This window comes from Rattus norvegicus, chromosome 5, assembly GCF_036323735.1.
Source record: "Rattus norvegicus strain BN/NHsdMcwi chromosome 5, GRCr8, whole genome shotgun sequence".
NCBI classification, from domain to species: domain Eukaryota; kingdom Metazoa; phylum Chordata; class Mammalia; order Rodentia; family Muridae; genus Rattus; species Rattus norvegicus.
Genome location: NC_086023.1, coordinates 123,538,906 through 123,566,486, shown reverse-complemented (window position 1 = coordinate 123,566,486; position 27,581 = coordinate 123,538,906). Strand labels below are relative to the sequence as shown.

The 27,581-nt window shown below is 42.0% G+C and overlaps 1 pseudogene; it reads left to right on the top strand.

The window, feature by feature from the left end:
- The first annotated feature begins 319 nt into the window (after positions 1-319).
- On the top strand, positions 320-4,011 carry Ndufs2-ps1 (NADH:ubiquinone oxidoreductase core subunit S2, pseudogene 1; annotated as a pseudogene).
- Positions 4,012-27,581: the final 23,570 nt, after the last annotated feature.

The window sequence follows — 27,581 nt, the reverse complement described above, 5'->3', positions numbered from 1 at the left end:
AGGTCCAAAGGGACCAGAACACAAAGAACAGGAAAGCATCAGAAACCCTGGATTGAGTGGCACAGACATTTCTCTATGATGTGAAGGAAGGAATCAAGTTAAAAACCTCTCTCTTCCCTCTCTCTAACCTCACCAATCCCTCATAGTGGGTGTACTCATTCAGAATCTGGAGAATAGAGCATCTGTGCTTTCTCAGCATCAACTGCCTCCCAAGGCACGAAACAGGATGGACAGTGGTAAAACTCAGCTGTAAGGATCCAGGATGTTATTTATTGTCTTAGTCCACGTGGACAGATGTAGCACAACACAATTGGTAGGGATGCCTACATGGCAAGCCTTGATTTCACACGATTCTGGAGGCTGGAAATCCAATGTTGAAGTGAAAGAGGAGAGGTAAGGGGAAGAGAGGAGGGAGATCTTTAATTCATAGTATGCTTATGTTCTTCATAAGTACACTAAAATGTCATGAGGTCCTCTACCAATGGGACTGAATTAACTCCCAAAGATTCCATCTTAAAATATCATCCCATTGTAGATGGAAATTTCATATAAATATGTATGTGCAGGTGTGCTCACCCATGAGGACACATGTAGAGGCTAGAAGCAGACCTTACGATGCCTTCCTCAATAGATTCCCAACATTGATTTTGAGACAGGATCTGTGGTGATTTGAATATGCTTGGTGTATGGTGTGGCACTAGTAAGAGGTATGGCCTTGTTGAAATAAGTGTGTCCTTGCTGGAGGAAGTGTGTCACTCTTAGAGTGGGCTTTGAGACACTCCACTTAGCTGCCGGAAAACAGTCTGCTCCTGGCTTCCTTTCAATGAAGATGTAGAACTCTCAATTTCTCCCGTATAATGCTTGCTGCCTGAACACTGCCATGTGGGCACCTTGTCAATAATGGACTGGACCTCTGAACCTATAAGCTAGTCTCAATTAAATGTTGTCCTTTATAAGAGGTGCCTTGGTCATGGTGTTTCTTCTCAGCCATGAAAAGTCTAAGACAGGGTCTCTCAATGAACCTAGAGCTTGTCATTTTGGCTAGCCTAGCTGACCAGTGAGCTCTGAGATCTGCCTATCTCTGACTCCCCAATGCTGTTGCCCTCCGCTTTAATGTGCCTGCTGGGAATCCAAACTCCAGTCCCCATGCTTGCACAGCAAGTGCTTTACTCACTGAGCCATATCCTCAGCCCATGCAACCTCTTAGCATATATGGTTTTTGTTCCATTCTCTGTTCTGGAATTTCTATGCCCCTAACTATCTGGTTTATCTCTGTCTTGGTGTTGATCTTCATCTGTTGACCTGAATAAAAACAGGTAACGTCATTTTCTGCAATCTTTCTAATCCATCCTTTAAACTTTGCCTTTGTTGCATTGAGCACTCAAGGCAGCCCATAGCCCACACCGTCTGCTTGCTCTTGTTTGTAGCTGCCTAGTGTTAGTCTACAAGAGCGGTTCTCAATCTTCTTAATGCTGCAACTCTTCAATATAGTTCTTCGTGTTGTGGCGAGCATCAACCATAAAATCATCTCATCGCTACTTTATAAAACTTTAATTTTGTTACTGTTATGAATTATAATGTAAATATTTTTGGAGATAGAGGCTTGTCAAAGGGCTCTCAACCCACGGCTTGAGAACCAGTGGCCTATAGCCATTGTCTTTCTCTTCTTCCACGTGCTCCTCAATCTGTTCAGTTGGCATTAGATATTGATTTCCCACGTAGCTCCTGAGATACCTGGGTCCTCAGCTTTTATGCCCTCTGCTATCCTCAAGGGAAGAAGTTACCTATAACCTTGACCTTCCTAATATCTGGAACAGATGCTATAGCCTCAAGATACAGAAATACTTTTTTTGCAAGTAACCTTGAGTATACTAACAAAAAGACCTTCTCCTTGATCTAACTGGATCTTTAAAATAATACTTGGAGATGTTATTTTTGCTCCAATTTTGTGACTCTCTGTAGAGTGAGGTGATTCGCCAAATAACATACAGCCGGTAACTGTGGCAACTAGGCATCCAGCTACCTTTTTAATGTAGATTATCTCACCAAAATTGAAGTTCCATGACAACGGGGAGTTTAGTTCATTATATTTTCTTCATCTAAAAAAGCAGGCATCTGTTATACTCTAGATAGAAGAGCATGAGAGCAAGAGATGTTGATAAGCAGAGGGTGGAAGCATAGAGGACAAAAGGTCACACGTGACCTTGAAGTAGGACATTGGCAGTGAATGGGCATTCGGGAGAGAGAGGAAGGCAAGGAGTGGGAGAAAGAGAATGAATAAAAACAAAGTGTGTTTGAGAAACACGGTAATGATCCCTTTTTGTAAGTTAATAAACATTTTTAAACAAATTAAATTTTAAGTAAAGTATCTGTCACAGCAGAAGCTCAGAGTCATTTCGACTTTGTCCCAACCCCACAAAGGAGGGGCTGCTCTTGTCCTAATTCCACACATGATAAAGCTTAGGAGGTTGAGAAGTCAAGCAACAACTACCCTTCCCTACCCATGCTCCCCGTTGTTGTAAGTCTGAGCTCACAACCTAAAGCAGCATGGATCTGGGCGTCCTGAGCTACACTGTAAACTGATGGTTTAGAAGCTGAGAGAGGGTTCATTCTCTGGTCTATAGCCCCATAAAAATGTCAGTCCTGAGGGCTCTGTGCTGCTTCTGTCAGGGTCCTGGTGCTGCTGCCCCAGGTCTGGGACTCACCTGTCAAGTCAGCCCACAAGAGTGCTCAGCAATGGCAGCCAGCTGGGAAATGGACAGAGCAGTTTTCTGGAGCTGCCATGTACCCCTCCCAAGAAAACAGCCCACTGGAACCCTCCTCCTTGCAATGATGCGGACAATTTGAAGGAAAAAGTGGTGACCGATGTGACTCTGAACTTTGGGCCCCAGCATTGATGAGCCTACGGAGTCCTGAGACTAGTGTTGGAATTGAGTGGAGAGATGGTACAGAGGTTGACCCTCACATAGGGTTCCTACACCGAGGCACCGAGAAGCTCATTGAGTTCAAGATTTATTTGCAGGACCTACTATACTTCGACAGGTTCGACTAGGTGTCCACGATAAACAGGCCTATTCACTAGCTGTGGAAAAGTTGCTAAACATCCAACCTCCTCCCCAGGCACAGTGGATCCAAGTGCTCTTTGGAGAGACCACACCGATTTTAAACCATATTCTAGCTGTCATCACACATGGACATTGGTGCCATGACTCCATTCTTTTGGATGGTTGAGGAAAAGAGAATATGTTCAAGGTCTATGAGTGGGTGTCTGGAGCCCGAATGCATACTGCTTGTATCCGACAAGGAGGAGTATACCAGGACCTATATTTTAGGCTTATGGATAACTTTTATGAATTTTCCAAGAACTTCTCTCTTTGAATTGATGAGGTGTAAGAGATGCTGACCAACAATAGAATCTGGCAAAATAGGACAGTTGACATTGGAGATGTATCAGCAGAAGACGCACTTAACTATGGATTCAGTGAGGTGATACTCCAAGGCTCAGGCATCTAGTGGGTCTTGCAGAAGACCCAGCCCTATGATGTTTACAGCCAGGTCAAGTTTGATTCCTGTTCCTGTTGGTCTCAAGGGGCCTGCTATAATAAGTACCTCTGTCACAAGGAGAAGATGTGCCAGTCCCTTCAAATCATTGAACAGTGTCTGAACAAGATGCCTCTGGGGGAGATCAAGGTTGATTATGCCAAAGTGTTCTTACCTAAGCAAGCAGAGATGAAGACTTTCATGAAGTCACCAATCCATCACTTTAAGCTGTATACTGAGGGTTACCAAGTTCCTCCAGGAACCACGTATACTATGACTGAAGCTCCTAAGGGAGAGTTGGGGTATACTTGGTGTCTGATAGCAAGCAGCCACTCTTATCAGTGTAAGTTCAAGGCTCTTGGGTTTGCCCGCCTTGCTGGTTTGGAGAAGATGTCTGAGGGACACATGTTAGCAGGCATCATAGCCATCATAGGTACCCAGAATATTGTTTTTGGAGAAATAAACCAATGAACAAAAAGCACACACAGCCTTCAAGCTCCCTTACCTGTCAGCTGCTTCTTCGAGCACGGCCTTGCTTGGTAGGAAATGAGGCTGTGTGTCTCTGTGTATATAAACAAACATACATGTACTTGTTGACTTAACCATACAGGCTTTCTGTGCATATACTAGAAAAGGAGAAATTATACTAAATTAGCCACCTTTTGGACCCTAAAACAAGGAAGAGGAGGAGGAGGAGGAGGATGAAGAGGAGGAGGAGTTGAGAGAGAATTTGTAGAAATGCTTATGTCAATCTGACATTACTATGACTTCCCAGTATATGACCATTGGCTTTGTATCATTGTATAGGATACAGACTAATTAGGATCTTCTGGTGCTCAGGGAACTGGGTTGCCAGGGATACAAAGCATGTGCTGCCAGCAATCTCCGGTTGATTAGAGAGATACAAGAAATGGAGGAGTTATTTCAACACCATAGCACCACTCCATCTTCAGAACTTGTTTGCTGGTGGTTGTGTTGTTGTGTTGGTGTTGGTTTTGGTTTGGTTTGGTTTTATTGGGTTTGGTAATTTGTTTGCTTGTTTGTTTGTGTTTTGGTTATTTGAGGCAGGGTTTCTCTGTGTGTCTCTGGCTGTCCTGAAACTCACTTTGTAGACCAGGCCGCCCTCAAACTCAGAGATTCGCCTGCCTCTGTCTCCCATGTGCTGCTATTAAAGGCATAGGACACCATATCTGATTCATCTTAATGTTAACACTGTGCTCTCCACCAGGAGCAGGACGAGTGTGAACCTCCATTTACATTTTTGTCCCTCTTTGTATTCATACAAGTCTATAGAGCAACTCCCCCAATGTTTGGTAGCGGGTCCAGGGTTCAAGATGATTACAGTCTCATACTCAACATACTCAAACTTATGGGACACAATGAAAGCTGTTCTAAGAGGAAAACTCATAGCGCTGAGTGCCTGCAGAAAGAAACAGGAAAGAGCATATGTCAGCAGCTTGACAGCACACCTAAAAGCTCTAGAACAAAAAGAAGCAAATACACCCAGGAGGAGTAGAAGGCAGGAAATAATCAAACTCAGAGCTGAAATCAACCAAGTAGAAACAAAAAGGACCATAGAAAGAATCAACAGAACCAAAAGTTGGTTCTTTGAGAAAATCAACAAGATAGATAAACCCTTAGCCAGACTAACGAGAGGACACAGAGAGTGCATCCAAATTAACAAAATCAGAAATGAAAAGGGAGACATAACTACGGATTCAGAGGAAATTCAAAAAATCATCAGATCTTACTATAAAAACCTATATTCAACAAAATTTGAAAATCTTCAGGAAATGGACAATTTCCTAGACAGATACCAGGTATCGAAGTTAAATCAGGAACAGATAAACCAGTTAAACAACCCCATAACTCCTAAGGAAATAGAAGCAGTCATTAAAGGTCTCCCAACCAAAAAGAGCCCAGGTCCAGACGGGTTTAGTGCAGAATTCTATCAAACCTTCATAGAAGACCTCATACCAATATTATCCAAACTATTCCACAAAATTGAAACAGATGGAGCCCTACCGAATTCCTTCTACGAAGCCACAATTACTCTTATACCTAAACCACACAAAGACACAACAAAGAAAGAGAACTTCAGACCAATTTCCCTTATGAATATCGACGCAAAAATACTCAACAAAATTCTGGCAAACCGAATCCAAGAGCACATCAAAACAATCATCCACCATGACCAAGTAGGCTTCATCCCAGGCATGCAGGGATGGTTTAATATACGGAAAACCATCAACGTGATCCATTATATAAACAAACTGAAAGAACAGAACCACATGATCATTTCATTAGATGCTGAGAAAGCATTTGACAAAATTCAACACCCCTTCATGATAAAAGTCCTGGAAAGAATAGGAATTCAAGTCCCATACCTAAACATAGTAAAAGCCATATACAGCAAACCAGTTGCTAACATTAAACTAAATGGAGAGAAACTTGAAGCAATCCCACTAAAATCAGGGACTAGACAAGGCTGCCCACTCTCTCCCTACTTATTCAATATAGTTCTTGAAGTTCTAGCCAGAGCAATCAGACAACAAAAGGAGATCAAAGGGATACAGATCGGAAAAGAAGAGGTCAAAATATCACTATTTGCAGATGACATGATAGTATATTTAAGTGATCCCAAAAGTTCCACCAGAGAACTACTAAAGCTGATAAACAACTTCAGCAAAGTGGCTGGGTATAAAATTAACTCAAATAAATCAGTTGCCTTCCTCTATACAAAAGAGAAACAAGCCGAGAAAGAAATTAGGGAAACGACACCCTTCATAATAGACCCAAATAATATAAAGTACCTCGGTGTGACTTTAACCAAGCAAGTAAAAGATCTGTACAATAAGAACTTCAAGACACTGAGGAAAGAAATTAAAGAAGACCTCAGAAGATGGAAAGATCTCCCATGCTCATGGATTGGCAGGATTAATATAGTAAAAATGGCCATTTTACCAAAAGCAATCTACAGATTCAATGCAATCCCCATCAAAATACCAATCCAATTCTTCAAAGAGTTAGACAGAACAATTTGCAAATTCATCTGGAATAACAAAAAACCCAGGATAGCTAAAGCTATCCTCAACAATAAAAGGACTTCAGGGGGAATCACTATCCCTGAACTCAAGCAGTATTACAGAGCAATAGTGATAAAAACTGCATGGTATTGGTACAGAGACAGACAGATAGACCAATGGAATAGAATTGAAGACCCAGAAATGAACCCACACACCTATGGTCACTTGATTTTTGACAAAGGAGCCAAAACCATCCAATGGAAAAAAGATAGCATTTTCAGCAAATGGTGCTGGTTCAACTGGAGGTCAACATGTAGAAGAATGCAGATCGATCCATGCTTATCACCCTGTACAAAGCTTAAGTCCAAGTGGATCAAGGACCTCCACATCAAACCAGACACACTCAAACTAATAGAAGAAAAACTAGGGAAGCATCTGGAACACATGGGCACTGGAAAAAATTTCCTGAACAAAACACCAATGGCTTATGCTCTAAGATCAAGAATCGACAAATGGGATCTCATAAAACTGCAAAGCTTCTGTAAGGCAAAGGACACTGTGGTTAGGACAAAACGGCAACCAACAGATTGGGAAAAGATCTTTACCAATCCTACAACAGATAGAGGCCTTATATCCAAAATATACAAAGAACTCAAGAAGTTAGAACGCAGGGAGACAAATAACCCTATTAAAAATGGGGTTCAGAGCTAAACAAAGAATTCACAGCTGAGGAATGTCGAATGGCTGAGAAACACCTAAAGAAATGTTCAACATCTTTAGTCATAAGGGAAATGCAAATCAAAACAACCCTGAGATTTCACCCCACACCAGTGCGATTGGCTAAGATCAAAAACTCAGGTGACAGCAGATGCTGGCGAGGATGTGGAGAAAGAGGAACACTCCTCCATTGTTGGTGGGATTGCAAACTGGTAAAACCATTCTGGAAATCAGTCTGGAGGTTCCTCAGAAAATTGGACATTGAACTGCCTGAGGATCCAGCTATACCTCTCTTGGGCATATACCCAAAAGATGCCTCAACATATAAAAGAGACACGTGCTCCACTATGTTCATCGCAGCCTTATTTATAATAGCCAGAAAATGGAAAGAACCCAGATGCCCTTCAACAGAGGAATGGATACAGAAAATGTGGTACATCTACACAATGGAATATTACTCAGCTATCAAAAACAACGAGTTTATGAAATTCGTAGGCAAATGGTTGGAACTGGAAAATATCATCCTGAGTGAGCTAACCCAATCACAGAAAGACATACATGGTATGCACTCATTGATAAGTGGCTATTAGCCCAAATGCTTGAATTACCCTAGATCCCTAGAACAAACGAAACTCAAGACGGATGATCAAAATGTGAATGCTTCACTCCTTCTTTAAATGAGGAAAAAGAATACCCTTGGCAGGGAAGGGAGAGGCAAAGATTAAAACAGAGACTGAAGGAACACCCATTCAGAGCCTGCCCCACATTTGGCCCATACATATACAGCCACCCAATTAGACAAGATGGATGAAGCAAAGAAGTGCAGACCGACAGGAGCCGGATGTAGATCGCTCCTGAGAGACACAGCCAGAATACAGCAAATACAGAGGCGAATGCCAGCAGCAAACCACTGAACTGAGAATAGGTCCCCTATTGAAGGAATCAGAGAAAGAACTGGAAGAGCTTGAAGGGGCTCGAGACCCCAAAAGTACAACAATGCCAAGCAACCAGAGCTTCCAGGGACTAAGCCACTACCTAAAGACTATACATGGACTGACCCTGGACTCTGACCCCATAGGTAGCAATGAATATCCTAGTAAGAGCACCAGTGGAAGTGGAAGCCCTGGGTCCTGCTAAGACTGAACCCCCAGTGAACTAGTCTATGGGGGGAGGGAGGCAATGGGGGGAGGGTTGGGAGGGGAACACCCATAAGGAAGGGGAGGGTGGAGGGGGATGTTTGCCCGGAAACCGGGAAAGGGAATAACATTCGAAATGTATATAAGAAATACTCAAGTTAATAAAAAAAAAAAGTATCAAACACACACACAAAAAAAAGATGATTACAGTCAACTGTTAAAGGCGTGTATACATAATTCATGTATCTGGTATGCTCATGGAAAAGTTCCATGGAGGGAGAGTGAGCTGATGAAGCAACTGGAGCTGTCCTTGCAGACTTGAAGTTTCTTTCCTGTCATGAGCATGGGGCAGCAGCCCTGAGAAAAAGACACCAAAGAGATAGGACATGCACTGCGGCACAAAGGTAAACCAGTCTTCATTAAATCATGACAACATCATGGTGACTGGTTATAGTATTTGCACCTGCAATGCTGAGATTCAAATACTCCCTAGACATTGCTCACATGTATCTGAAACCATGATTACATGGATATCTACATGGACAATCATTGGAAAAGAAAAGGACTAGTCAGGCCAAAGACAACAATTGATCAAAGCATTGAAACATCGTGAAGTGTCAAGGTTTGAAATCAGCAGAGGCTGGATTCACTGGAAAGTCAGCAGTGTGCTGTCCCTGTGGCCCATTGCAAGAACTCACCTTCCTAATAGGCAAATTCAGTCTTTCTAAAATGACACAAATCCTCACTCTCTAGTGTCTTCATTGGAATCAGTGCTACAACTTGAGTTGAGGACCTTGACTACAGTGTTCAGTTAACAGTTGTCATGGCTGCTTTTCCATTACTGTTAGGAATACTGTGATGTTCTTAGGAGTATTAGGTACAAGACTGGGCAGGAAGGCCTGAAGCTTCATACTTAGCCTTGTCAAGTACGACAGACTAAGTTTGAATCTTGGCTCTGCTGCTCACTGGCACATAGCAGGTGTTATGCAAATGTTTATTCAAACTTAAATAGTGGCTTTAATCTAAACAAGGAATTAGAATCTGAGATCATTTTCAGGGATATATCACCAGTGAGGTGGTGTGCAGAGCATTGAAGACAGACACATGGTAAGTGGGGGCGGAGGAGAGCTTCTGACTTGATATGTCTGGAGCTAAAGAAGGACCAAGACATAAGGAGGCAAAGCTTGTGTTCAGTAATTACGATAACAAAGAAGAACCCACCTTTCAAAGGTCACAGATGCTGTCAGAGGACCACTGGTGGCCCTAGCTCTCACTGCTAGTTACATTGCCTGTTGTCTGTTTGCTTAGCTGGAGTGGGAACTCCACGAAACTAGAATGCTCTGTTGAACCCAAACTTCCACCATCTCCCCAGGGCCTCACACTGGCACCTCCTTTGCTCTTAATAAATAAGTGAGTGAATGAACACTCTAGGTCTCCTTGCAGAAGAGTTTTCTGGTCTGGAGTTGTAGAATAACATCAGCAACCTTGCACGTACATCGTAGTACTTTTCTGTATCCCCCTCCTGACCACCAGCTCCACAGATTCAGGGACTGTGGTAAGTATCTCTTCATCTGTCCCAGGATGCTAGCAGGCAGAAAGTCGCAGTAAATATTTGCTCTTGAGCCTATCAAAACGTAGGCAAATTTTAAGGAACTAACCTAACACACATCGGAAAAACAAAAAACCATTTCAAGCACTGCCTGACCTAATGCTAGGCTGTGTGGCTCAAGCCAAATCTGCTCCAGGCAATGAATGAATATGCAAATGAATATGGGATTAAATCTTCATAAAGCTAGTAGCTGCATAGTAGTATAATCAACTAAACACTCCCATGTTTTGTCCTTCCTGAGTGGAGCTGAGTAGAATGTATCATCTTGCTCCCTCCCAATAGCTTAAAAATAATTGGTTGGTGATCCTCTGAGCCTCTTGCACCCACACAGGTTTCCATGACTCCAAAAACTTCTTTGCTTGCAAATGTATTGCCTTACAATGATCGTCTCTCAAGTGATGAGAGAATTGTCCTACTAGGACCATGCTATTACTATGGAAAGATGCCAAATGTCTGTTGGCTGCACAGAGAGTTACAGTCAGCACATCAGAAAGGAACAGAGATTTATAATGTGTGCCTGGATTAGCTAAAATTTCATTTTCTCTGTCTTTCAGGTCTTAAGTTTGGAGATGAGTTAAGATATGGATTCTCTAGTGAGGAATAAAAGCCTGGGACCATGAATCATGCCAATGCTATAAGACAGTGATGGGAATAGAATGGGAATTCGGGAGTCAGGCCTGGGTATAAGACTAGCTAACTTTATCATTATGATGATAGTGGTGATGATGATGATGATGATGACGATGACGATGATGATGATGATGATTTATACCTGTGCTCAACTTTCTTCATCTATAAATTTGCCAATTGGTGTACACAACCTTTTATTTGAGATTCTGTTTGACTGAACATGCCACTGAGGTCAGGAACATGGTCTGGGGCTGAGTCATGGTCTCTTGGAGTTATTTCACAAAGCTGTCCATATTTCCTGGCCAGCACCTTAGAGCAAGCCAGACAGTAGATTTGAAAGAGGAGCATCCAGAGTTCTCAGTCACAGCCAGAAGCAGCACATCTGTGGTTTGCTACTCAAGATGCAGTCTCAGCAAAGACACAAAAACTGATGTGTTGAAGAGCCATTCAGATCTTCCTGAGATAAGAGGGTAATGAAGTGGTGCCCTGAGTTGGGATTTGCCCATGAAATTCATGAACAGACTGTAGCAGGGACAGTCAAACTGGGAACCCAAGCACTCAATTACTCTCTTTCTCCACTGCTCTGGGTAGAACTGTGTGTTTATCTTCTTCCTACACCAGGAGAAAAGCATATCTGCTTTCGAGTCTTCTGTCCTATACTTTCAATCACCTCGTGAGTTTCTACTCTAACATTCTGCATGCCCACCGTAGTATATGAGTTCCCACCTGGAGAGAAGCTAGATCCAGCTACACACAGGTGACCCACCCTTTGCACAGCCTCAGCCCTTAGTTAGTAACTCTTCTCTATTTAGAACTGGTATAGACTGCTTGATGTGAGTAGTCTCTCAGTCACCTCATTGTCTCCCTTGCCAAATCCTCCATTACCAATAGGGCAAATTCTCTACATTAAAAGCTCTCTCATTTGTATGCTGAAACATTACTAGGTTCTAGTTGTACTGGCTTATCTCCCTTCTTTGTGGTAATTTGAATGAGATTTTTTCCATAGCCTCTAGAATCTGACTATGTGGTCTCTAGTTAATGGTGCTATTTAGGGAGGCTTAGGAAGTGTGGTCTTGTGGTGTCACTGGAGGTAGGCTTTGAGAGTTTAAAGACTCACTCTATTTTGAGATGGTTATCTGATTCATGTTTCTGGTTCAAGATATGAGCTCTCAGCTTCTTGCTCTTAACACCGTGTCTTTGCTTTAACATCATGGACTCTAACACTCTGAAACCACAAGCTCAAATAAACTTTTTCTTCTGTAACTTGCTTAGGTCATGATGTTTCATTACAGCAGCAGAAAAGTAGCTAATGCAGTCCCCCTCTCACAATGGATGTGCACTGCTGAATTATTTTATGTAGATCTCTGCCCATTGTCATTATTTGGGTTAAAATTATAATCCCCCCAAAGAATTTTAGAAGAATTAAAACTTTCTTCTTCCCCAAATGTTCAAGTATGCCTCCTTGCCTCCTCTCCTTTTAGAAATCTGCATCTTATCTATAAATGTGTGTGTGTGTGTGTGTGTGTGTGCAATATGTGTAAATCATCAGGAAGATGCATGATAAAATGTACTTTTCTGAAAACAACACTGTTCTGTCTCCAGCAGCCACCTCACACTCCACATCTCTACCAACCATGCATGATTGTCAAGCTCTCTACTGTCCATCAAATGTGTGGTTTGCATTCTGCTGGGTAACTATGGTGATTTCAATGAGAGTACCCCCACCCCACCCCCCAGGCTCAAATACTTGGTCCCTAGTCTGTGAAACTACTTGGGAAACATTAGAAGGTATGAGCTTGCTGGAAAAGGCGTATCACTAGGGTGCGGGCTTTCAAGCTTCAAAAGACTCATACAGTTTTCAGTGTGCCTCTCTGCCTGTTGTCCGTGGGTTTGAGGCTGTTCCAAACAACATGTCTGCTGCTTGCTGTTGTGCAACCCTACAATGATAGGCTCTTAACCTTCTGGGGCTGTAACAACAATTAAACAGTTTAATAAGTTGTTTTGGTCATGATGTTTTGCCACAGTAATAGAAAAGTAGAACAGCACCTGAGGCCTTAGGGTAAGTGTGATTCAGTCAGTCATTCCAGAAATTGACTGTCACCGTGTTACTAGAAATCTGAAACAATAAAACATTTACTTTTCCCAAATTCAAAGAGTTCTATCTGGTAGTGCCAGCATGGCACTCACCGTGATGATCTTTCATGTTGCCTGCCAAGACGCTCAGAAATAATCCCAATTATCAACCCCCAAACCATAGTATCCTAAGTGGGTACCATTTTTGTCGCTGCCTTCACCCACAGATATTGTTTAATTATATTTCAACATTCCTGTTTTACAGGTATCTTTGGTGACGAACCCCATCAAATGTTTTCATAAGTAGATTGGATGCCCATTATATATAACACATAATTCTCTTTGTAGGGGTCCTTAGTTTCCAAGTATACGTGAGACATTCAGTAAAGAGCTGAGTTATTGTCAAAATCAAATAGTAAATGTAGACCATAACACATATAATATCATGCAACTCCCTATCCCTTCCTAAAAATTGCTTGTACCAACAACCTTTGGCCTCAGCCCAGTGAGTTTTTCCTCATCGTAGTAAAATAGAAGCCTTGTTTCTTGGTACCACTTAAGCCATCTCGATTGCCTCTCAAGAAGACTAATTGTCTCACTTTGTCCAACAGAGTACTCAGCAATTGAACCCCTGTGAGGCCAGCCCCAGGAGAGAGTGTGTGATTTGAATCACACTCATCAGGCTTAGGAAAGCATCCACTTTTTGGACTCTTATTATTCAACCCAGGGGGTGAAAAAACTCAATTCAAAGGGTTTTATTTTTCTTACCAAGCTTCTCTGTTCCAAGACACCTGCCTCTTAGTTGATCATTTCTAAATGTGAAAACGAAGCAACTTAGAGTCCTGTGAAGAAAAGGGATGTGGCCGACTGCTGGGTGCAGTGCCTGTGCATGCTGGGGCCTCTGGCAGAATTGAGCTGCTTTAGCCTGAGTCTCATTAGAAAAACACTCTTCCATATAGTCACTGCGTAAAGAGAGACTGGAAGCAGCTGGAATAATCAGAGTGGGAGGCAGGCACAGCAGCTGGCAGCACAGACATCACCTTTCTCCGGTGCTGAGACCACCACAGATGTAGTGATTAGCCTGGCCTCACTCCTCCTGAGCCCCAACCAAACCTCCAAATCATTCTCCACCTGCAGACCATGCAGCTGCCCCTTAGTGGGATTGGCACTCGAAAGCCAGTGACACATGGTCTTCTTCCAGGATTGAGCGTCCAATTTCAACACTTGAGGTGAAAGTCTGGGCCTCGGATGTAGCCACAAACAACAGGACAGACTGGGAACTCTGCACTTCAACCAGAACTCCAGTTTGCCCAAGGCTATTTATCCCGTGGGGTCTGCACGCTCTTGGGACGTTATCACAATGTAAAATCAGAGCTAGTGTATCTTCAGATTTTATTTTTTCTGCCCTCATTTTTCTTAGCTGTTAAGACTTAAGAATTCGCCACCTACACTGGCTGACTTTGAAGGACTAAGCCAGGGTTCCTTCATTTTAAAGAATATCTATCTTCCGTATCTCCATGAGATGATGAGACTGCCATTCATGGAATTAGCACAGCATAGGAATGAGCACCATAATCTATGGAGCCAGAAATATGCTAAGTAACTAAGCTGTGATGTTCGGATTTCTATTCATGAGACTTGAGAAAATCTCATAAAACCTTAGGCCCTCAGAGTTGTCTGAGGATGACGACGACGACGACGACGACGACGACGACGACGATGATGATGACGATGATGGTGGCAGTGGTGGTGGTGGTAGTAATGGCAACAATGACATCATATTGACTTCATAGGAACATTCTAAAAATTAAACTGATAGTGTATGTTAAGGACCATGTGAAAAGGACTTCATGATATTAGCTGCTGTGATTAGTTTGATACCTGGCTTCCAGCAAATGTATGTCATATTCTACTTTCCATTCGGTTCAACTTCTTTTTTAATATCTTCTGTTCATTTACTCTTAGAACCAAAGTAAGGGCTGATGTTCAGTTGATCTAACGGAAGTAATGGGCTTGATGTCAGAGCAACGATCCCCAGAGGTTCAGCAGCACAGCCTCTGCTGCTCCCTCTCAAGGTGGCTGGCCTGTGACTAAGGGAATCTGCTCCCTCCGGAGTCTCCAGGAGACAATGTATTCAGCCTCGTAATTACCTGCTTCTCCCCAATCACATAGCATTATCCACCCCATCACCACGCTGCTGAAAAAAGCCCCACATGCTAATTAGTCCTTAAATTATCATTGATTTGATTTGATGTTGAATAAGCTTTGCCATTTATATTTAGGCAAGAGCTTCAGATTGGTGATGCTCTCTCTGAGATTGGGTTTTTAAATAACTCCGTGGGGCCTGTCTTGCTTGTTCAGTGTGTTTATGTCAAGAAATCAGTCCTTCTGCTCTCCCTGGCTGCAGATGAATACTATGCTGATTGGATGCAAGGGAGGCATTCTCCCCTTGGCTACATAATGCAGGAGACCCAGAGCACAGAGATATCCACCTTGCAGGAGATGGGATAAAGGAGATAGACTTGGGTCCTGAGCATGTGACCAGCAAGGAACGGCATTTTCAGGCCATGTTCAGCAGATGTGTACGTCCTTATCACATCAGACCTGCTCTTCACTCACACTTCTGACAGCCAGTGACAGGAACACAGAGCTAGTAACATGAAGCACAGGCAGTTCCCGAAGAGTGAGAGGACATATGAGAATACCCAGGTCCTCTGGCCGCAAGCCCATTAAGGATGTTTCACACTGTCTTCCCCACCTCTCCAGGTCCTCTCATTCCATCCCCTTCCTGAGGCCCAACTTCAAAGTCCCTCAGTCCCTTACTCCATTCTGCATACACTACCAACTCCCTGACAGAAAACAATGAACCAAAAAACAAAACAAAACCAAAAAAATGAGAAAAATACCACCCTGTCTTTGTTTTACAGAGCTAAACCGTTTTCATGTTTTAAATGTTCCCTCTGGAACTATCCTCAAAGTGACCATTTTACTTAAGAAAAGTAAAGGGTGTCTCAAAAGCACAAGTATTGGGTAGCAATCTAAGAACTGACCATTACTAACCCGGCCTCTGTAACCCCATGGATACCCTTGTTGAAACTTCTCTCACAATAGGTGTCAAGGCGCACTTTCTCTGAAACTTGAGCTTGTTTCATTAATCCCTGGGCTGGACTTTGCTTTAGAAATCAATATGTACTTCATGAACTTTTATTTTCCTTTTACGATAACAGTGCACGAATGAAAAAAGAAAGAGGAAAAGAAGGAAGTAAGGAAGAAGACAGGGGTGCTAAGAAATCAAGCAAGCTACAGGTGGAGCTAAATGGTTGAACGTTTGTCCAGCATGTATGAAACCCTTGCTTTGAAAGTCAATACATACACGGGGGAGAAGGGAGACGAGGAGGATAAAGAGGAAGAGAAGGAAGGAGAGAGGGAGAAGGGCAATTCTTAAGTTCCAGCATGGCCCAACCCTGTCTCTGACTCCAGATCCCATTGCAGTCTCCTGACTCCATCAATGACAGGTATGTGAATGTGATAAAGTGTAATGGCACCAGAAGCAAACTCTACCTCTAACGCTGACCTCTACTTCTTCCTAGCTGACTGACCTTGGGTACAATTCTTGCTCCCTTCCCTCATCTGTGAAGTAGGAATGGTAACAGTACTGCAGGGTAGAGTGAAGATGGGTAGCATATTGGGATTCTAGTAGACAGCTCACCATGTCAACTCGTGCAGACGCCATGATGGATTCTCTAGACCAGCTTCAAGGGAATGCTTGTCACCATCCCTAGTTGTCAGCACCTTGAGAAATTACTTCCTCCCTGGGGCAAAACAGTTTGCCAATGGCTGAATGAGCCATATATACAGGGTGGGATGGGCCGGGGTATGAGTGTGGGTGAGTGTGGGTGAGTGTGGGTGAGTGGGTATGTATATATACACATATATACGTGTGTGTGTGTGTGTGTGTGTGTGTGTGTGTGTGTGTGTGTGTGTGTGTGTGTGTGTGTAGTGTGTGGCCAATTACAACTAATGGTAAAACAAAGTCATGAATTTGAAAGAGAGGAAGAAGGAGTAAATGGGAGAATTTAGAATGAAGAAAGGGAAGGGAGAAGTGTTGTGATTATATTATAATCTAAAAAAAAAAGACTTAGTCATGTGGAGTCGGTGACATTTAGCATTGTGGGAGATGCTTGCTCCAGGGATCCAACAACTTTAATTAGGGCATCATTATGCCTTACAGTGTGACTTCTCACTTTGCTAACCCTGCATATGACGCCCCCAAATTCTCCTCAAGGATCTTCTTCTGACAAGACAGTGTGATCAGTTCTTTTTAAATCTTTTATTACATTTTATGCATTTTGCCCATGTGTTTGTGCCCTGGCATTTATGTGGACGTCAAGGGACAACTTCCAAAGTCAGGTCATACCTTTTAACATGTGGGTCACAAGGACATTCAGGGCCTCATCAGGCTTGACAGCAAGTGAGTGTCTCTGTCTGCTGAGCCATCTCTCTGACCCTACACAGATCACTTCTGCTCACATCTCAGAGACTCGAGCAAATGTTCCTCTGAGTAACATAAACAATTAACTCTGGCATCTCCGGACATCTGCAGCTAAAGAAATACATCATTTTTTATGTGTTTTTCTTGTCATAAAAGTAACACCAATTAAGTACAGAAAGTTTAGAAAATAAAGACCAACAAAAGCATAAAGTGAAATTTTCCCTTAATCTGGACACCGGGATTAAGCACTACTAAGTTTCTGTGTATCTCTCTAGTCTCTTTTCTTTGTATAGATATCAAATTTGTTATGCATAGCAAAAAAAAAAGAGAGCTGTCTCATGTACATGCTACCTTTTTAACTTGTTTTCCAATTTTAATGAAGTGCAACAGATTTTCACTGGCTAGCTAGTCTTTAGTGCTATCATTTGAGAATGCTAGTATCCAATTTTGTACTGGTATCATAATTTATTTATTCTTGCTTGTATTTTATTCATATGTGTATTTCATTACCTAAGTAGTATCTGGAATGCAGTGGACATTCAGTAAATACTGATCATATTTATCTGTACTAAGAGAAGGTATTCAAATTCCTTGCTATCAATATATCTCTTCTAATATTATCCCTGTTTCTTGTCTTTACTGCCAAACACACCACTGAGGCTTGTGGGTTTTCAGAAGTACTAATTGCTATGTTGTCTGGCTCTTGTATCCACATGCTTTGCTCATCCTTAATTCTGAGATCTGCAACTCCTTGCAAATCAATCTAATGTGGTTTGGATCCCATCTTGCCTGATATCTCAAAAAATGTGTGTATATATTGGCACCTTCCCTCTTAAAACTCTCCTCTGCACCTGGCCATGCCCCCATCCCCACTTTGGGTCTCATAGTCTCATCTTACTTTTGGGCCCAGACCCCCTTCCTCTGTCCACCCTTGATATATTCTTTTATGTTCTACCAGGGTTCGTTCTTTAAATGTCATTATACTTCAAAGAAGGACTTGTTTGCAAGAAGCAAAAAATATAACCAACCTTTGCCCAAAGAGGAAAGAATTAATCTTTCACAGGATCCAAGAACAGGGATGAATGATCAAGTACACTCGAGGCAGAAATGATCAGACACCAATCAGATGTGGAGCTTGGAATGGACTTATGGGTGGCACATGTCTTTATCATGTTATGTCTTTATCTGACTCTTTTGGCATATCAGTTTGATTGCCCCTCACCCAGGTTTTCTTTGTCATCAGAGGAAATACAGAAGCATAGGTTGTGGAGTCACCCCTCTTCTGCCTTTTCGTTGTAGCATGGAGAACTAAGAAATGTTTTAGTTTGAATTCTAGAAAGAGAAAGCCTGTGCTCTTATGGGTTATACTTATAATTTATGCCCACTCATGGGTCAATCAACAATCATTTGTCAATGTCATTAGAAAAGGTAGTGACTCCTGGAAGCCATAGACTGTAGCCCAGCAATGGGAAGTATGGAATTCTAAAAATGTAATATAAGGTCTATTCTCAGAAAAATGAGAGGAGGTGCTGTTAAATGAATAAGAATCTGTCCACCAATGCCTAATGCCTCTGTAGACAATATTAACTGAAGAGTAATTTTGCAGAATTCAGAAGATAAAAATAACAAATAGTAAAAACACTCTTGTGTGTGTGTGTGTGTGTGTGTGTGTGTGTGTGTCCCCTTTTATTCTAATTCCTGTTCACCAAGCTTAATTCAGCTTCCCAGGATGCAAAACAAAAAAGATCTTCCAGACAGTATACCAAATATTTTGACTGCTGAAAACTGTGTAGTTCCTATTTTAAACGAATAATTTAACATCTGGTTTTCACATCAGTCTTTTATGAAATTGACCTAAGTTTCCCTCCCCAGTGTCTCAAAGTCTTCACTGAATTAGTTCATAAAAGAGTACATTGCTCTTGGAGATTAAATGATATATTAACATTTGCCCAAATAAAGATGCACTCTGAGACATGGTGACTCTTACCTATAAAGATGATGGGAAGAAGTCTTTTATATTTTCATTCCCTGGACCCCATTGTTTGAAATGTTTTCTCCTGTGAGAGACAAGGGATTGTTTTTTTGAGTCAGTTCTCCTCCTGTATGATTCAATTATATATTCCCACCCATTGTGGTGTGATATGCTTATTCATTCTGAGGAAGGAATATAATAATATGCATGTCTGACTTACTGATTTTGAATTTGGCTATGTGGCATGTGCTAATATGAAATATTAGGAATATGTTTGATCAGGAATTCTGTGTGTGCCTGCATGGTTTGCCCTGGTTCCCCCTATTGCTGCCTAAATACATATGCTGGACGGGAGCATTCCTTCCATTTCAGCTGATGGATAAGAAGGTCAACAAGGTGAGTTTCACCTTGATAATCTACATCCCTCATGTAATAGAAGCAATAAAGATTTCTTGTTGTAGGTCTTTGAGATATTGGGGTTATTTGTTATTACAAAAAACTACCTAACATGCTATCCAAAATAAACTGTATCTTTGCCATAATTTACATATTTCCCCCCTTTTAGACTTTATAGATTGCCACAATTAACCATTTGCTAGCTCCTGGGTAAAATAGGTAATTATTTATGAAAGTGGGAGGATCCTGGATGATGGAACCCATCAGAGACTTTGATGACCACTTTGACAAGCCACACCTCTGAAGCTCAGTATCTTCCTCACTTAGAACCTCTGTGAATTGATAAAGATGAGGACCACAGCCATATGGGATGAGAGAAGATGATGTATGAAGGATGCCAGGACATAGCTATTGTTTCAGGGTGAGTGTTCAGTGATGATATACATGAACCGATGGTCGAATTTTTATAGAGTTTATTGAGTTCTTGCTAATGGTAGCTCGTGTAGGAACTCTGGCAATGAACTAAATGAATGCAACTTTCCACCCTCATGAGGAATAAGTGCTTATGAAAGAGAGACAGAACAGCTAAATAGACCGATAAGTAAATAATATAAGGAAGAATTAATATTATAAAGAAAGACAAGTCAGGTACATAAGGTACCAACACCCTAGCTAAAGCATACATAATCAGGGATAAGTCTGTCCCTCGGAGGCATATTTCACCATCTATTTGATCGAAAGGAGAATATTCACCATGAGAACATGCTAGAGAGGAGCATCTCAGATAGAAAGCAACACGCTCAAAGAGAGAACTGAGCTGGCCGAGAAGAGGTAGCGGTTGCTGACTGGGGGCAGTGAAGAGGAGGACGAGAATTAAGTGAAAGCAGAGATGTTAGCCAGCCCCAAGGCACCTGATAGAACATTACTCTAAAAGAGGGGTGGAGGTCTTGGAGGAGTTGCCAGGCACTGGAATGGATATGATCTAAAGATATGCTTACTTGAATATGAATTCCCTAAAGGAAGTCCTAGAGAGCTGTAAGCAAGCAAGGATGAGTTTTGCCTTGAATTTGGCAAGGCTGCTTAGTGGAGGGTTGGCCGAGCATTCTCATGTTGTAGTCTCTGAGAATGGGGTCCCTGGGTTATGTTAGAGACATGAGCCTGGAGGCAAGGACTCAAATAAGGAAGCACTGGACCAAGGAAAAGATTGACACTTGAGTTGGGTAGTACTGGACAGGTGACTGAAGGGAAAATCGTTGAAATGGGGTTAGATCCTGACATTGAAGCTCCGGTATGAATGGGGTCATTGGAAGAGGTCAGAATGCGCTCCAATCCTCACCTCAACGGCTGAATAAACCTTGTACTCTGTACTGAAGTGTTATGCAATAGGCAAGGGCAGGTACATGGAACATTGTCCGAAGGGTGGGTGTCGAGAGATTTGTTCTGCTCATGACACCTGTGAGATGCTTCGCATCTAAGTAAAGATAAAAAATAGGCAGATGCTGATGAATCTAAAGATCAAGGAGAAGCTAGAACTGGAGAGATATATGTAGTTATTGGCATTCAGACATGTTTAAAGCCCTGAAAACGGATGGCAACCTCACACCAAAGAGTGTGGACTGAAAAGAAACCCAACCATCATTCCATTCATCTCTGTAATTCCCACAGTAACCAGCAGAAGAGCCAAAGCTCAAGAAATGGCATTTTACCTGGATGAAGAGCAAAACAAACACAGGGGCAGATATCCAAACTATGAATAGCCTCAGCGTTCGGGGTCTAGACTTTAAGATATGTGTTAATCATCACTCATATTCTACCGCAGTGTCTGAAGGTTATCTCCAAAGGGCATCTTCAATGGTAAGAGAACATCCCCCTTCCAGTGCCTTTCTGAGAGACTGTATCTTTTGTATCTCTGCAAGGTCAGTGTTTTCAAATTTATACTAATACTTATGCTAGTAGCAGTAGCTTACACTTATTGAGCACTTAACTGTTTCAAGAGCGTTTCCAATTCCCTCACAGATAACCCGTAAGATGGATATTTTGCAATGTGCAAGTCCATCGCAGCTGTAAGTAATGGACAAAGAGATTGGCACTTCCCGCTGTCTGAATTCAAACTCTGTGATCTTTTGACACACCTCACCTGTGAGCATTCAGTCCTTCAACCAAACATTGGCTCAGCTGGATGAACTACTCATTCTTTAATGTTTTTGGACAATAATAACATCCACCATTCATGTTTGCAGTGGCTAATGAAAGCATGCTATGCAATTTTGATACATTAGCTCATTTGCTTCTCATTAGGACACTATGAGGCAGGTACTAAAGTAATCACCATTTTACATATGGGGCCACTGAAACTCGGAGAGGTTAAATGACTCCTTCAAGGTCACCCAACTAATTTAGAAGCAAATCCAGAGTGCAAGCCCAGATCTGTCTCCCATACCCTAGCAATTATTGAACGTGATGGCTAAAACATGCACGTTAATAATGTTCAGAACAATAAATAAAAGCTAAGAAAATATTTTACATTAGGCAGGTTGGGGAAAAGAGAAGCGTACATTAGATATTTCCAAAGATTTTTAAAATAAGAATAATGAAATTTATTTTGAAGTGTTTACCTCTCTTCTTAGAAAGCCCAGATGCGGTGACAAATTCACCTGTCCATGTTATCCAAGATGAATCAGTGGTAGGAGGATACAGAGGGGAAGAATCTGTGTTCTGAAGCTGACTCCACAACACAGCTCTCCTCTCTCTCTCTCTCTCTCTCTCTCTCTCTCTCTCTCTCTCTCTGTGATCTGTGATCTGTGATCTTGGATAAATCACTATGTTTTCTTGACCATGGTTTCTTTACAATATATCTTTGACAATATAATGTCAGTTTGGAAGAAGATAAAATAATGAAGTAAGTAAATAATACCCTATAACAAAATACAGAGAAAATTAATTTTAATAAAGAGGACATAATAAAAACATTGTGTAAGTTACTGTTCATATATGAAAATCGATACCTTTTCTGAATTTAAATGGAGAATGTAGTAGAATACCCAGTAGAAATGATTTTTAGTTGTAGAAGGAAGAGAGTAGTGTTCAACAAATATCTACCTATATTCAATGTGTAGAGTTGCAGTCATAGAAAACAGAGTTCTACAAGTCTATTGTACAACCATGTGTCTAGGTTAATACTGCTGTGCACATCTAATATCACATATTCTCTCATAAGGGGTTCCAGATTTCAATACACACATATTTGTGTATATTTTGTATTATATGTTATATTACCAAAGCAGAAAAGAAACTGAGGGATAAGAAGACCAACTGGAGGGCAGATGAGAGACAGATGGTGGAGGGCAGATGAGAGACAGATGGTGGACAACTATAGGCAAAGTCGAATGAGGTATATGTATGAAAATATTACAATAAAATCTTATTTTCTGTGCCAAATAAAAAAAACATTGATAACAGAGAACCAAAGGCCAGGTGCAATGGCCCATACTTTGGATTCAAGTAGTCAGGTGGCAAGGACAGGAGAATCATCATGAATTTGGGGCTACCCAGGTTTACACAGTGAGTTTCCAGCCAAACCATACTACATTTTGATATCCTGTTTTAATGAACAAACAACCAGAGTTGACAAGCTGATTCAGACACTAAAGTGCCTGCTGCAGAAGCAAAAAAAGCCTGAGTTATGCCTCCCCATAAGCTATATAAAATCCAGGAATGATGGCATGCTACAGTAGCTTTATCTTAGTTACTGTTCTATTGCTATTAAGAAACCCCATGACCAAGGCAACTTCTAAAAGGAAGCATTTAACTGGGGCTGGCTTATAGTTTCAGAGGGTTAGTGCACTATCACCATGGTGGGAAACATGGCAACAAGCAGGCAGGCATGGTGCTGGAGCAGTAGCCAGGGGGCGAGGAGGGGGGAGAAAGAGAGAGAGAGAGAGAGAGAGAGAGAGAGAGAGAGAGAGAGAGAGAGAGAGGTAGGTTTTCAAAACCTCACTGCTCATCCCCAGTAAGACATCTCTTCCAACTCTCCTAATCCTTCTGACAAAGTCCACCTGAGGACAAGGCACTCAAAGGTACGAGTCTCTGGTGGCCACTCTCATTCAAACCACCACAAACCCAACACTGGGGTTAGGGTAGAAACAGGCAGATCTCTGAAGCTCATTGGCTCATTGGCTTTGTACTCAGTGAGAGACCCAACCTCACAAATAAAATAAAGATGAACGTGAAATCGAGAAATGTTCAGGAAAATGGTTAGAACCAGAAAACTGAATATGGTAACCCAGACTCAGAAAGACAAATGCTGTGTGCTCTTGCTCCTCTGTGATTCCTGGTGCCAAATCTTCAGGTTTGAGCATATGGCCTGGAGGAACAACAGAAAACAGGAGCATAAGAAGGGACTACAGTGGGGGTAGGAGCCCTAGAGAGTGAATAGCAGGATACAAGTGATTTGAAGGGTAGAGCATAGAAGCTTTAATTAGGTGGTGGGGAGGCAGGTCAATTCAAACGAAGGTGGGGGAATGGTGGAAAACTAACACTGAGGATGTCTGGAAAAGCCATAGGAATGATATTATTTATTCGCCTAAAATTATATATGAACCTGTGTGTATACATACACATATGCAGTTTAAATAAAGTTATTCCACTGGACTGACAATGCACACCCCCATCCCCCATGAACCATAGATAAGCTAGCAAAAAAACAAAGCCAGGCATGAGAAATTTCATTTAGGGTTGTTAGTCTGGGGAGAGCAAGAAGCTCCCATCACAATACAGGCTATTGCTGTTGCCCTTTGCTAGCCCCTAGAAGTTGAAGGTGAGTCAGCTGAAGATACCAAGCACTTTAGGCACAGAATCCCCTGATGATCCCAACTAGGCACAGCCTTCTCCCAGAACACTAGCTTTCCTAGTACTGGAAGGTACTCAAGCTGTCAAGTGAGGAAAGTAAGCAATAGTCTGACCCAACTATGATGCCTATGAACCCCAACAATGACCACGGCACAATAACCCTGAGGACACAATAGTGCCACTCACTTATTGGCAGTAACCAATAGCTGTTTAGTTGGAGTTAAGATCTGATCAATAGAAGGGAAATCATGTCTGGCATTGGAAACCTAGCCAACTGCCAAGAGCTAGTGACGAAATGGAACTTAGCGGAGAACCGACTAGGTCCACTTTACTAAACAAATATAATTTCTAATTATAATCTAAGTATTTACCCTAAACCCACAGGACAAGGATAGCTCTCACCCTTCCTTAAAGAAACTTCTCTTTGCCACACACAGAGACCATAGTAGAAAACTACAACTAGTCAAAATTCCAAGAACAGCTGACTGTGGAGTATCCAAACCCGACTGCTACACCTACAATTCAACTTCTTTACCTAAGGCTTGGGAAACACTGCCAAAAGACTGTATGAGCCACAGGACCAGGATATCTGCTGTGAGAATGTGTCTCCTTGAAATGTCAGGAAAGCTTCACTGGTGATACTTCAACAATATGGCTACCCAAACAAGACCCGAACAAGTACAATTTCAATAGACATGCTAACATAGAAACAGGGAAGGAGGAACTCTCACTGGGGCCCCACCCCAGACAAGAACTATAGGAAAGTAAGGAATGCTGAAAATGATTGGTTTTCCAATACCAATTGATCAGCCCTGAAATGTTACGTACAACTAACACTGAATGGACTCCTCAGGATGTATATATGTATGTAGGTGTGGTGTGTGTGTGTGTGTGTGTGTGTGTGTGTGTGTGTGTGTGTGTATGTGTGTGTGTGTGATGTGTATATGTCTGTGTGTGTGTGTGCCTGGAATCTGTGTCTGTATCTGTGTGCGTATATGTCTGTGTGGTATGTGGGGTGTGTGTGTGTGTGTGTGTGTGTGTGTGTGTGTTTATGTGTGTGTGTGTGTGTGTTGTGGGGGTGTATGACAATAACAATTAAAAACAGAAGACTATAAACTCAAGGGAAAGAAAAGGCAAGTCACAGGAGAGGTTGGATGAAGAAAAGGGAAATGATGAAATTGTATTTGAATTTTTAAAATTAAAAATGGAAAGCAATTGAGGAAAGACACCTGACACCAACTTCAGGTCTATAAGCACATGCATGTATATGCATATATACATGAACTTGCATGCACTCATGTATACACAAACACTAATAAGTACATCCATACCACATATACACAGAAAACAAAATAGCTTGCTAATCAGATACATTTATGCCTTGTGTGTCTCATCACCACCAGCAAGAAAATATGCACAAGTAAAAAAGTAATATCTGAGAACAACTTTACATTTTAAAAGTTTATTTCTAAAAGTCAAAATCAGTTCTGAACATCTGGGGAATACCTCTAGAATTCCACACAAATGCCAAGTTCTATTTCAGAAATAAACTTTGATGTTTGAAAATGAAATACAAAGCAAGCTGTTTCCCGGAGGCAAAGAAGGCTTCCTTCTCTGGGCTGTTTGAGCGGGTTATGGCAACCCTGTCCCACACCCGAGGCCTCCCTACCTCCCCATTGGTTTCATGCTCACTCCCCAAGCTCTGCCCCCATTGGCTTCCTGGGTCCTTCCCTCCCAGTGTCCTCCACCTGTCTCACCACCACCCTACAGCAGCTCTTCTAAGGCTCTGCTACGCCTTTGCATCTGTGGCTTTGGTTTTATGTTGTTCAAGAACTTTTAATTAGAATACCAAGAAACCTGAACATTTTGTCCTCAGGCATTCATTGATGGGATCTTTTCTATGCTTGGTTTGGTAAGAAATGCGTCAACAAACAAGATAAGTTCCATCTGTGCTCTTGGGGAGTTCACAGTTCTGTGAGAAGAACCAGATGAGAAAAGATGACAGATGCACACTTGCACAAGAATGGTCACAACAGCTATGCTCCCAAGAGTCACGTGGTAGAAACAGCCCGATGTCCAGCGGCAGATACATAAGGGAGATGTGCTGCATCACGCAATGGAATATCACTAAAGCACAGAAGGCCCAGAGTCCTTAGTCACACACAGACGAACCTTAAAAACATTATCCTAGCTGACAGAAGGCAGACCCAAAAGACACACTTCATTCAGTTACATTACAGAAAATTATCCAGAGTAGGTAAATCTGTGGCTACAAGCCACAGGCTGGATGGGTGTCGGGTTCTAGGTTAGGAAGAAATGGGACTCACTGCTTCATGGCTTCCCATGTTCTTTTGGGTGATGACGATGTTTGGGTCTTGGAGAAGCAGTGTGGTTAAGTGAAATAAATGCCTCCAAGTTGCACACTTTAAACTAGTTGATTGGGCTTGGAGAGATGACTTAGTGACCCAGAGCACACGTGCTCTGCTGCTCTTGCAGAAAGCCAACGTTTAGATCCTAGTGCTCGTACCAATAACTTACAACTGCCTACAACTCCAGTCCAGGGGGTCCAATGTCATCTTCTGGACACCACAGATACATCTGCTCATGTGGACACTCATATGCATAGACACACACACACACACACACACACACACACACACACACGCACGCACGCACGCATGCACACACAAAGGAATCACATATTTTTTAAAGTAAAATAAAATAGTCACGTGAGCACTGTATGGATTTCAAATAAAATATTTAAATGTGTGGTCTGGAAAGCTACAGAGTAGACGACCCTCACTTAGCACATGACTCAGAAGAAATGACCTATACAGTCAAGTTTTGCTCATACAGTAAACATCACCAGGATCCTTTGAGCATCAGTCCCTCTCTTGAGTGCTGGGAGACAGCTGTGAGAGGAGCAAGCCGTCTCTGTGCTTGGGGCACACACACACCCAGATATGTGCTATGGATGGAGTATAGTTGAATTAAAGTTGGAAACCCAGGGAAAAAACTGGAAAATGGAAATAGGGAGTCATTCTGTGTTACTACACCTTATTAAAATGTTCCCATGGAAATACAGGTGAAGTGAGATTGTCCCCACACTCAGACAATCTATATTTGTTCTTTCATTCCCAAC